We start from the raw sequence: 13,379 nt of genomic DNA, 5'->3' as shown, positions 1-13,379 counted from the left end.
CCTTTTAATCTTGACTGTATTGATTTAGTCTGTGCAATTTCTTTTTAATTCTGTGTAATTAAAATTATCCATTTTGTTTCTTACAATCTTCTCTAGCTGGTTTGATTATAAATTCTTCCTATATCAATAGGTTTGGCAGGTCAAATTTTCCATGCTTTCCTAATGTGCTTATGAGATCACCTTTTATGTCTAAACCATATACCCACGTTGACCTTCTCTTGGTATAGAGTGTAAGACACTGGTATATACCTAGCTATTGTCAAACTACTTACCAGTTTTCCAAACAACTTTTTTTTAGTGGTGAGTGCTTGTCTCAACATCTTTGATTTGGGGCCCTATCAAACACTAGATTACTATGGTCATTTACTACTGTGTATTGTATACCTAATCTATTACACAGATATTTTTAGGCAGTGCCAGATTCTTTTGATAATTACCATTTTGTAAGACAGTTTGAGATCTCATACTACTAAACCACCTTTGTTCACATTTTTTTTCATTGATTCATTGAGAAAGGGAGAGGGAGAATGTGTGTAAATTATCTCACATAAAACAGGCAAGAAAAATCTTTGACAGTTGAGGGGAAGAGGTTGAAGGTGAGTAGGAGAGAGTGAACCTTAGTCTCATCAGAATTTGCTGAAAGATGGAATAACATACATACTCAATTAGATATAGACACCTATATTACCCTAGAGCAAAGTAGGAGGAGAAGGGATTAAGAGAAGGAGGGAGAGAGTAGTCAGAAGCAAAAACTTTTGACAAGGGACATGGTGAAAGGAGAGAGAGAATAAAATAAAGGGAGGGAATAGTATGGAGGGACATACAGTTGGCAATAGTTACTCTGGAAAAAAAAGAAGACAGTTTCTCTGATAAAGCCTTCATTTCTCAAATATATAGAGAACAGAGTCAAATTTGGGAAAAAATATATAAAAGAGCCATTCCCTGTTTGATAAATGATCAAAAGATATGATCAGTTTTCAGATGGAGTAATCAAAACTACCTTTAGCCATAAGAAAAAAATACTCTAACTCACTGCTGATTCAAGAATGCAAATTAAAATAATTCTGAGATACTATTTCATACCTATTTAATTGGCTAAAAAGGTACATGAAAAATGTTTGAGGGGATGTGGGAAAATAGGATCACTAATGCATTTTTCACAGAGTTGTGAACTGATTCAACCATTCTATAGAGCAATTTGGAACCATGCCCAAAGGGCTATAAAACTATGCATTCACTTTGACTTAGAAATTCTATTGCTAGCATTTACTACTACTAGGTCTATAACCCAAAAGAGATAAAAATCAAAAAGTAAAAAGACATATATGTATATAAATATTTATAGCAGCTCTTTTGGGGGGGCAAAGTATTAGGAAATGAGGGGATGCCCATCACCTAAGGAATGACTGAATAAATTCTGGTATGTGATTATGATAGAATACTATTGTACCATTAGAAGTGATGAGCAGGATGCTCTCAGAAAAACCTGCAAAGACTTGCATGGGCTGATTCAAATTGAAATATACTCTGTACAAAGTAACAGCAATATTATAAGATGATCAGCCTGTATGAGTTAGTGTAATCATAATGGTAATTTGAAGATATTCCCTGCCTCTTAATAAGCCTAAAGGAATTTGAAGACCTCCCCTACTTTTGAAGATCTTCCCTGACCCCAAATAGGCTGAATGAAATCACATGGACCCTGTGGTGGGTTGAATTTGCTGAAAGGTGGAGCAGAGTCCATAAGAAGCTGTGAGTCAGAACAGTAAGAGACAAAGGGAGAAGACACAATGTGTGTGGGGGGGGCAGGGGGAGAGTTAGGCTTGTGAGTAAATTTTGGTTAGTGGGAAGGCTAAAAGATGATGTGACTCTCTGTAGTGTTATAGCTTATTAACTTCTTTGCTGCTATGTTGCATTTAGCTTTCTGGTTTGAGTATTTGGTTTTCTGGTGTTTGAATACATGTTTTGCTTCTGTCTTCTAAATAAAGAGTCTGATGTATTTGGTGACTGAGCACTATGCTAGCATATTTACAGTTTCTCTCACACTGAGAATATTGTGTTGGTGCTACACTTAGCTCTTCTCAGCAATACAACCATCCAAGACAACTCTGAAGAACTTAGGATGAAAAATACTAGAGAAAGAATTGATGGTGTCTGAATACAGATTGAGGCATACTTTTTTACTTTATTTTTCTTGAGTTTTTTTTGGAACTGGGCTTAGAGATTTAACTTTTGTAATTATGTGGAGGATCAACTTGAGAAGGGAGAGTATGTATACAGAGAGATATAGATAGATAGATAGATAGATAGATAGATAGATAGATAGATAGATAGATAGATAGATAGATAGATAGATAGATAGATAGATAGAGATAGATAGTCAAGAATATGAATTCTCAACACCTGGTCAATAGTGCAGTAGAATGGTGATAAGGGTTTGAATAAGTTTTGTGGCTTCATGAGTGGAAAAACAAGAACACTTTCAAAAGCCATATTGATGTAAGAACCAATAAGATATACTAAGTGATTCAAAATAGTTGTCTCAGGGAAGAAAGATCAAGGATGATTTGAAGGTTGCAACCTTATCTGATGTGAAAGTTGATACCCTCATTAAAATATGTAATTAACAAGATATTGGGTTTGTAGGAAAAGACCACGAACTCTGTTTTGGACCAGTAGAGTTTGAGATACCTACACTTCATTCAGTTGAAAACATACAATATCTTAATTGAAATAATGAAATAAATGTATCAATAATCTGAAAATTCTTGAACAAGTATTATAACAAGGTCCTGAAAGATCTGTACTTGAATTTTTTTTTTGTCTAGCTAACTTAAGCACCTAAAGACTTATTTGAAAGAAGGACCTCACATTTCTATAGCTTTTTTCACCATTTGAAAGCAACTCCTTCATCTATAATCCAGTGAGACAAATAGCAGAAATCTCAAAGCAAGAAGTGTATTTGTTTAAGGTGACTCAGCAAATGGCAGTGCTAAGTCTCTACTTAAATGGAAACAATTTTACTCACATCATTTTCATTATCAACATGAAAGGGAGAAAATTTGTTCTTCAAAATATACACTTAAATGTTTTTCACTTATTATTATGTAATTATAAAATAACTTGTTTCTTAGATAAAGTTATGGTGTTAGGAGAGAGTTCACCTGACCACATACACATTTTTGTATTTTTAAAATGAAAGACATATTTTATAATGAGCACACTCATTGTAGAAACCCATCTGCTTATAATTCAGATTATAAAGAACAATATCCAATATTGACTTGAAAATGCTAAAAAGCTATATATTCCTTATGTGGTTAAATGTCTAATCAAGAAAGAATATAGGGTTTACATTCTTAACTTGGAAATAATTTGCCAATGAGCACATTCTGAATTTTGAGCTATAAAATTTATTATTTTGAAACTAACAAATCCAAATAAAACTCAAATTTCCATATACATGTGGGTGTGGGTGTATATGTATGCATATATATGATATGACTTTTTTGTGTGTATAAATATGTGTACATATGTATGTGTATATAGAGTATGTATGTGTATATCTCTGTGCATGAATATATGTATATATACATATGAACATATATAATTCACTGTCTGAAATATTTAAATAACCCTACTGAAGGTTAATTACAAGAAAATGTCTCTACTTAGGTTAGGTCCTTAATGATCTCACAGATTACAGTAATGGAGAAATATCTCATTAATTAAGCACCCTCTATCTGATTGATTGGGATAGAACTATATAAATGCAGCAGAATAATGTGACAAAAAATTAGTCTCAAAAGCTTATAAGCTGTTTTATAAGTATCAGAGAAAGATTGCTTTGAGTTAGCAATATTTTAAAAGATAGTAACTACAATGACTAAGAAGTACATACTTGCCTGCTTCGATTTAGGAAAGCTGGGTATTATGGTAAGGTAATTAGGTGGTGCAGTGGGTAGAGTGCTGGGCCTGGTTGGAATTATCTTTGCTATAACCATGATGATGACCTAAGTTAAAAAGAAAGAAAAAGAAAAAAGAAAGTGCTTAGCACAGTGCTTGGAAACTAATAGGTGCTATAACAAATGCTTATTCCCTTTATCTAGTGGCAAAGACCCTAGACTTGAACTCTGAGACTTCATTTCAAAACTCAGCCCGATAGTTACTGGTCTGATTATGAAAAAGTCACTTAATTTATCTGAACTTCAAGAATCCCTCAAAGATTTCAGTTTAATTAAAGATGATACAGCTCTTATGGAAATCAGAAGAATTCTTTTAATTGAGAAATTGGTAACATTTTACAGGATTCTGGTAAAGAAAAAAAAGTATAATATGATAACCCTGAAGTGCTATAAGTAAATAATTTGACATATTATTAGAATGATATAACCTTTCTGTAATGTATTATTTCTTGGTACAACATAACCATTATGGGAACTTCATATATTAATAATTTCAATATGTCCATAAAAATGAAAACACATATATCTAGGCACACACACACACACAAATGTGTGTGTGTGTGGGTAGGTTTGTGGGAATAACTAGAGAATACTTTTAAACTATATACACATATCTATCTTTTTAATCTTTCTATCTACAGCCCTCATTTAAGCATATATTTAAATGGACTATTGCTTTCTACTTATATTGATGCTCTCTCTCAGTACATATGATAATTATGTCTTATCAAAAGATAAGACACACTAGATTAAAAAATCTGGTGTGATTTCTGTTCATATCTTCCTGTAAATATTCCAGAACAGATTTATCTAATGAGTTAGATGTTCTTTTGCTCTTTTAATATCTTTTAATAGCAGTGAAACCCATTTGCTATTCCAGGTTAACACCCTAGTCTAGCATGTTCTGTTTTTTCTTCATTTTTCAGTGATACAGTCCCTGGATAATAACTTTTATACCACTTCCAAACTCAGATCATCATTAAATAAATCTTTTCATTTCACTTTTTGTCATATGTGACATTAATTCTTTAAAACACTTGGTGGTTCATTTTAGCTAAGTATAAACAAATTTAAATTCACAAATTTAAATGACTATATATTAATTTGGTAATGTATGTGTGTGATCATCTAACAGAAATAAGTGGTAACATGTCTCATTATTGAGATTTTATTCTTCCATTCAATTAATCTCAATTGAATAGATAAGGCCAAGTAAAGGAAATGGACATGAAAAAAATAATATTTATTCTTCAAAATAGAAGAAACCAAATTTGATTATTTATTTCTAACAAGTCAAAGAAAAGGTAATCCCAGAGATAATTCAAAATTTTTAGTTCTAGAGGAATAACAGTATACAGGGATGCCAAAGAGAAAAATGGGGAAATCAAGTTAGGGAATTAGTATTGTACTAATTAAAGAAACATTTAGTCTTCATCAGAGAAAGGCAAGGAAAACATTTTTTAATTGAAAAGACTTTTATTCTAATTTTTCCTTTGCTCTTAATGTTCTACTAAGTTCATTAGAAAAGTCAGTATAAAAACATTGACTTCTTAATAACTGTTTCGTGAATGGTAGACTTTTAAAAATATTTCTCAAATATCTGTAATTTTACAAAATTTCCCTGAATTGTCTCATAAATATTCTACTACTCCATTTTAGCACAATTGGCTTTTTCCCCTTCATTGCTCAGAGAAGAAGGCATTAATTAAGGTGAGAAAACTAGAATCCAATTTGAGATGGCAGAAGCAGTTTTCTTTCTTGTTTCCAATTTTAGATAGAAAGTTTGTGCACAGATGTGTCTCCAATCTCTCACCTAAAAATTAGAAACAGTGTTAGGATTAGTTCCTCTTTTTGCTAATTGAAAATAATTTGCTTTTAGGAATTTAGCAAGGTCCATTAAGATATACTCCACATCCCTTAAGGAATACCACCTTTTAAACCTATGTCCTACCAAAACCAAGTTTATTAAGTGTATATGGGCAGACACAACTCCGTATGTCTAAACACATATAGATACCTTAATAAGACCACTAAGGTTGAAATATTTGAGCAATAAATGCTCAGGATTGATTCATAAAGGTTTGTAAACTATGGCTTTTCAAATGTTGACTTGGTAGAAAAGCTCCTCTCAAAGTGTGTGTAAATCAAAATTTTATTTTGGGGATCTTAATTTTAGATGTTTCTATCAATAATGCTTTGCTTTTATGTGGTGTAGGAGTGAGGAAATAGGTCCATAATTTAATACAAATAAAATCACATCCAACTCTAATTATTTAAGCCTAAAATTTACAGGATGTACTATCTTAACATCTCTCTGAATCTGTGACTGATAATTTGATTTACTTACTCATTATAACATTCTTTTTTTTTTGAAGTAATTTTTGCTTTGCAAAGGAAACAATTTTTAAAGTGTAATCCTTAGTGAGAAAAATCCATTGAGGACACTTTTTATTGGCATCAGGAAGAACAAGAAGGTTGTGCTTTAATATCTAGGTCTGTATTTGGATAGCAACAAACCATAAAAAAACTATCAGCTCCTGAAGGCTTTTCAAAAAATTCTATCTGGAGGGACAGAGTCAAGATGACAGAGTAGAGCTAGAACTTCCATGCAGTTCTGGCTCTCACCTCCTCCAATTCATGAGAAAATGACTAGACAAACTTTGGAGCTACAGAACACACAAAATGACACAGAGAAGCTAACCTCCCACTTAGGACAGCCTTGCAGGTGGGCAGGAAGTGGCAAGTACAGCACTCTGGAAGCCAAGCCAAGCCCCATCTGAGACCTCAGGGCATCCTGACCAGCCACTGGCTGGAGGGATTTCAGTTTACCAGCAGCTGTGGAGGTTTCCAGAATTATCAACCAATAGATGCTAAGGACAAAGTGAGAGATCAGTGAAGTGTGGACTTTGGGACCTGGAATTCATGACTGTGATCTGGCCTTTGCCCATGGGGCTAGAAGTATCTGAGGCTCCATGGTCATGCAGACACCCCCATGTGGCTGCTTCAGAGCCCCTGCTCTGCAGATTGTAGGAGGAACAAGAGACCAGTCTAAGGGGTAATCGCTCTTGTTTTAACCTGCTTGGATCTGGATTGCAGTCTAGGATGGAGATCCTGAGGTATGTAGCAGAGTTCTACTGTGACAAAAGACTCAAAAGTCAAACAATTGAGAGGCAACATGAACAAGCAAAAGAAGCAAAGCAAACAGAGAAATCCAACTTTACACTACTATTTTGGGGACAAAAAGGATCAAAGCATGGAATAGGAGGAAGACAAGGAAGTTAGAACTCCTGAACCAAGATCTTCCAAGAAAAATGTGAGCTGGTTACATGCTATAGAGGAGCTTAGAAAGGAAGAAAAGTGGAGGAAATATTGGGAAGAGAAATGAGAACAATGCAAGAAAATTATGAAATAAGAGTCAACAACCTGACTGAAAAAAAAAAACTTAAAAAATAGACTAACTCAAATGGCAAAAGAGGCTCAAAAAGGCAAGGAGGAGAAGAATGCCTTAAAAAGATGAATTTTCCAGATGGAAAAAGAATCTGAAAAGCTCACTGAAGAGAATAATTCCTTCACAATTAGATTGGAGCAAATGGAAGTTACTGATTTTATGAAAAATCAAGAAAATATTAAACAGATCCAAACAAATGGAAAAACAGAAGGCAATGTGAAATATCTCATTGGGAAAACCACTGACCTGGAAAATAGTTCCAGGAGAGATAATTTAAAAATTACTGGACTACCTGAAAGCCATGATCAAAAAAAAAGAACCTAGAAATCATTCTTCAAGAAATTCTCAAGGAAATTTTCCCTGATGTTTTAGAACCAGAGGGCAAAATAGAGGTTGAAAGAATTCACCAATTACCTCCTGAAAAAGATCCCCAAAAGAAAACTCCTAGGAATATTATAGCCAGGTTCTGCAGTTGCCAGATCAAGGAAAGATCAAAGCCAGGAAGAAACAATTTCAATATTGTGGAAACACAATCATGATAACTTTGGACCTGGCAGCTTCTATACTAAGGGATCAAAGGGCTTAGAATATGATATTCTGGAGGACAAAAGAGCTGGGATTAAAACCAAGAATCACCTACCCAGGCTCTGTCATTGTAGGCCCCTGTGCCTCTGCCTCTGCCTGTCAGGAGCTGCTGTCAGGAATCTCTGATTCTCCCTAAATAGAAAATGTTTTCCAGACTCACAAACTTGCAAACCCTTGTTCTGCTTCATCAGGGTGTTCACTCTTCAGTGACTTCTGCTGCATCAGTCACAATCAAAAGAACCATCCAGGGCCCCCATCCTCAGAGCAAATCTATGAACAATAAGCTAAGTATGGTGCCCACAACTACCATCCTTTACCTGTAGCCCTGGAAAAAGGAAAAGGCATTTATGTGTGGGATGTGGAAGGCAGAAAATATTTTGACTTCCTGAATGCCTACAGTGCTGTGAACCTAGGCCATTGCTACCCCAAAATTGTGGATGCCCTGAAAAGTCAAGCTGATAAGTTAGCCTTAACTTCTGGAGCTTTGTATAACAATGTGCTTGGTGAATATGAGGAGTACATCACGAAGTTGTTTAACTATGACAAAGTTCTGCCAATGAATACAGGAGTAGAAGCTGGAGAAACTGCTTGCAAATTAGCTCAGAAATGGGCTTAGAATGTTAAAGGCATTCAGAAGTACAAGGCAAAGATTATTTTTGCAGCTGGAAACTTCTGGGGCTGAACATTATCTGCTATCTCTAGTTCAACTGACCCCTCAAGGTATGAAGGCTTTGGACCATTTATGCCTGGCTTTGAGATTATCCTGTACAATGACCTACCTGCTTTTTACCTTGCCCTCCAGGATCCCAATGTGGCTGCTTTCATGGTGGAACCCATTCAGGGGGAAGCTGGTATCGCTGTCCCTGGTCCGGGCTATCTTTCCGGAGTGAGAGAGCTCTGCACCAAGTTCCAGGTTCTCGTCATTGCTGATGAAATACAGACGGGATTAGCAAGGACTGGGAGGTGGCTGGCTGTGGATCATGGAAATTGTCAGGCCTTACATCATGCTCCTTGGAAAGGCCCTTTCTGGAGGCTTATACCCTGTATACGCCTCCCCTTGTGATCAAGGAAGATGAGATCCGTGAGTCAGTGGAAATTATAAACAAGACCATCTTGTCTTTATGAAGGCTTTTCATCCTCCATTGTGTCCAGGGGCTGGCTCAAGGCAGGTGGTGCATTTATGTGCTGAAATCCTCTGCTCTCAGGGTAAGCATGATCCACTCCAATGTGTCTTAAAGAACTTCTCTTATGTTCATCTAGAATATAACAAAGATTCAGTCATTTGCCGTTTGCTGTTTACTGTAACCGATTAACTGTATTGTCTTCTTTTTGAGCTTAACGGATGGCTTCTATTTGCATGTTGACATCTTTTAAATTGCTGGAAGTATTGGCCACCGAACCTGAAATGTAATGTATGTGTGTGTTTTTATAATTTTGCCTTTTTAGAAAGGCACAAAAAAACTTTTGTATTTGAAATATTTTACTCCAGGGGGATTAAGTGGAAAATTTGCTGACTTTAAAGTGAATCAGGCAAGTCCAGTAGCACACGCCTGGGGGGAGGTTTGGGCACAAACTTGTTTTTCTGATGCTACATGGGACTTGATGGCAGGAACTGGATGGAGAATGCCAATGTGTGTGTGTGTGTGTGTGTGCGCCTGGGTCTGATTGGACTTGAGCATTGCATCGTTGCCTGGCATTCCCATCTCTTTATTTTTGTGTTTGACTCTTTAACGCAGTGTTGGCAATGGCCTGCTATAATCTGCCATTGCAAAGCTGTTACCTTTTCTGAAGCATCAAACTTTTGTTTATCCTAAAATAAAACCTTTATTGAAAAAAAAAAAAGAATCACCTACCCAGAAAAACTGAGTATAATGTTTTTGGGGGAAATGTTGTCATTCAATGAAATAGAGAAATTTCAAGCATTCTTGATGAAAAAACCAGAACTGAATAGATAATTTGACATTCAGATACAAGAAGCAAGAAAAGCATGAGAAGGTAAACAGAGAAAATAAATTGTAAAGAACTTATCAAAGTTGAACTATTTATATTCCTACATGGAAAAATGATAACTGTAACTTATGAAACTTTTCTCAGTATGAGAATATTTGAAGGGAATACATGCATGCATACATATATATGTTTATGTGTGTATACACATACATATATGTATACAAACATATATGTCTTTATAGGAGAGTATATGGCCATATGAATACATATGTGAGTGTGTGTATATATGTCTACAGGTATACATAGACAGAGGGCACAGGACCAAATGAATAGGAAGTGATGATACTTAAAAGGTGAAATTAAGAGGTGAGAGAGTAATATAATGAGAGGAGATGGGGAGAGAAAGAATGGTGAAAATTATTTCATATAGAAGAGGCAAGGGAAAATTGTTACAATGGAGGGGAAGAACAGGAAGGCAAAAGGAAATGACTCAACCTCATTCTCATTGAATTTGGCATAGGGAGGGAATGACATACACACTAAATTGGGTATCTCACACTACAGGAGAGTAGAGGGGAAAGGGAAGAGAGGGGGCAGAATGGAAGGGAGGGAAGGCTTGGCGGGGGGAGGGAATTTGATAGCACCCTTATTTTTGGAAAAAAGACAGCATCACAGTAGAGAATAGAATAAGTGTAGGTGGGATAAGATGGAGGGAAATATAGTTAGTCTTTCACAATATATCCACTATGGAAATGTTTTGCACAGCTACACATGTACAACCTATATTGAATTGCTTATCTTCCCAGCGAGTATGTGAGACCAGGGAGGAATGAAAATAATCTGGACCCCAAAGTTTTAAAATCAAAGTTGATATGTGTGTGTGTGGGTGTGTGTATAATTATTTTACATGTAACTGGGAAATGAGATATATAGGCATTGGGGCATAGAGATCCACCATGTCCTCCTGGAAAGTCAGAGTGGGGGTGGGGGAAGATATATGAGAGAGAAGATTGGGGGAGGGGATATTCAGTGGGATTGCTGTTTTGGAGTGGTGGGTAGGGAAAAATGGGGAGAAAATTTGTAATTCAAAATCTTGTGGAAATGAATGATGTAATCTAAAAAAAAATAAAAAGTGGTATCAAGGGGGCAGGAAATAAGTCATTTCTGATTTGAGCACTTTTGTAAAGAATGATTTATTTTTCTTACTTTTTTCTAAGTAGTAGTATGGGCAATATTTAATTTTTTTGCCTATATTTAAGTGCTTAATTTAAATAGATGGCTAAGAAGGTTTGCGGCTTTTAATAATTAACTATTTTTTCACATATATAATTACTTTCTGGAAGAATATGTCTCTTTGAGTGTCACACTTATCATAAAAATCATCATTTTAAAATTGTATTTCTCTCCATTTTTCTAGCTGTAAATAAATGTACAATATCAAATAAGAAATAAAAAGTTTATCTTACTGTTATCTCAATGGTAACTGAATTAACAACTGTCTTGACTCCTGTTAGGTAGATATTTTTATTTTGAACCTCTTTAAACAATACAATTACCCCAAATCTTGAGTTTTGTTATTCTAAGATTTAAAAACAGATTCATTTCATATTTAACTCATCCTCTCCTTTTATGCCCAGTGACAAAACACATGATATAATATGTAGCACATTAGTTGACAACTGTAATTCCTCCGATAAATATTCCCTTCGAAAGAAGTTAAATACATTTGTCTTGATGCTTGTATCTACAAACCTCCTAAAATTGTGAGTGTGCTATGCTGAGGAAAGGTTAGGGTGTGCTAAAATAAACTATGGAAAACAATGTTACTTAAACCATGGAGAAGTCATCCTGCAAATAATAATAATAATTGAATTGTCTGGCTTTGTCCTTCTCTCCTTAGGATGTAAATGTTCTGATACTGACTTTGTAATAGCAAAAGAGCCTTGCAGAAAACTCTGTCCAGAGAGCCATGTTCTTTGCAAATGTGATAATTGTCCCCATTTGACTACTCATTCATTTGGTCTTCATATGGATAATTGAGAACCACAGGACTGTGGTAATCACCTAACCACATGGTGCTCTAAACATTTGTAACATCCTGTTCAAATCCGATCAAGTAAATTGAATTAATTACCAGTTGCAGAAAGTATTTTTACAAGGAAAGAAAAGAATCAATTGTGTTCTTCTATCTTTGAGGGGGAGTGTCTGCAATATAGCACTTCAGCCAATAAGTATTCTATTTTTAACTAAAATATAATTACTGAGAAAGCAGCATATTGTTATTTAATGGCTTGCTTTGAGCTGAATTTGTTGAAAATGTAAGCATGTTTGGAAGGAAGGCTTGATTTTTGCAGGAAAAACAAAATTGCTGGAGTAGATCTTCATTCTTAAATACATTTGATACAATAGAAGGGACCTTTTGCATTAGAGCTTAGGAAGAAAAATCAATATTTGCTGTGCATGACTGATTAGGAAGAGATAATTCTTTTGAATTCTAATATTTGACTGTTGATCCAAGGTTTGCATTAAAAAAACTTGGTTAATAATTCTTCTAAATTATTTTTATAATTTTCAGTTCTTTAATAGTAGAATATTCCATCATAAATAAAAGACAGACTTATATTAGTATTTTTATTTTTATACAACATCACAATTTGCCATGAAAGTTCTCCCAGTATTCTATTAGAAGGAACTGTGGAGGGTCAAAGAACTGAAATTGGTGCAAGCATAGAACCCAAGGAGAAGAGTACAGTGACTTGCACAGAGGGTCTGATATTTATCTTTCTACCATAGCTGAGTGGTTGTTACTGTATTTGAGTTATGTATGAGGGAAGGTTATCCTCTTATAAAAGGCATGTCTAAAGCAATATCTCTCTCTTATTAAAAGGAAGATGGATGTTTCACTTTAATTTAAAAAAAAGGAAAAGAGGGTTTTAATCTGTAAATATAATAAAGATAATCTGAAATGTCAAAGGTGAATGAGAGATCTAATGGAAGGAGGAAAATTGATGAAATTGACATCATCAAGATGGAGAAATGAAACCTTTGACTAAAATATAACTCTAGAAAATATGATTTTTTTCACAGAAATATAATCTGTAAAAGGTTGGAGTTGGGGGAAAAAGTGAGGGAACAAAAGAGCTTTGATTACTACAAAGATATGCTCATCAAGGATTCACCATAAGTAGAAGCAAGGAAAATGGTCATGATGATTTGAGTAAAGGTAAAAACAATATAAATTTTATCAGTGGAATATATGCACAAATGTGTTTGTACATGTACTTATAAATACATATATGCATATGCATTTATGTTTAGAGACATGTAGATAAATAAACATACAAAAACCATTTATTTGTTATATATGTATGTATGTGTGTGTGTGTGCACAGATATGGAGCTTGAGATACAAATCACAGGCCCAATAGGAC

General features: G+C 34.8%; 1 pseudogene; it reads left to right on the top strand.

Moving 5' to 3' along the window:
* Positions 1 to 8,141: 8,141 nt before the first annotated feature.
* Positions 8,142 to 9,074, top strand: LOC138171798 (ornithine aminotransferase, mitochondrial pseudogene; annotated as a pseudogene).
* Positions 9,075 to 13,379: the final 4,305 nt, after the last annotated feature.

The sequence above is a fragment of the Petaurus breviceps genome, unplaced genomic scaffold (genome assembly GCF_028583685.1).
Source record: "Petaurus breviceps papuanus isolate PSGF00001 unplaced genomic scaffold, PetGlider_PUasm1.0 47, whole genome shotgun sequence".
Classification (NCBI taxonomy): Eukaryota; Metazoa; Chordata; class Mammalia; order Diprotodontia; family Petauridae; genus Petaurus; species Petaurus breviceps.
This window is presented reverse-complemented; position numbering and strand designations above follow the sequence as displayed.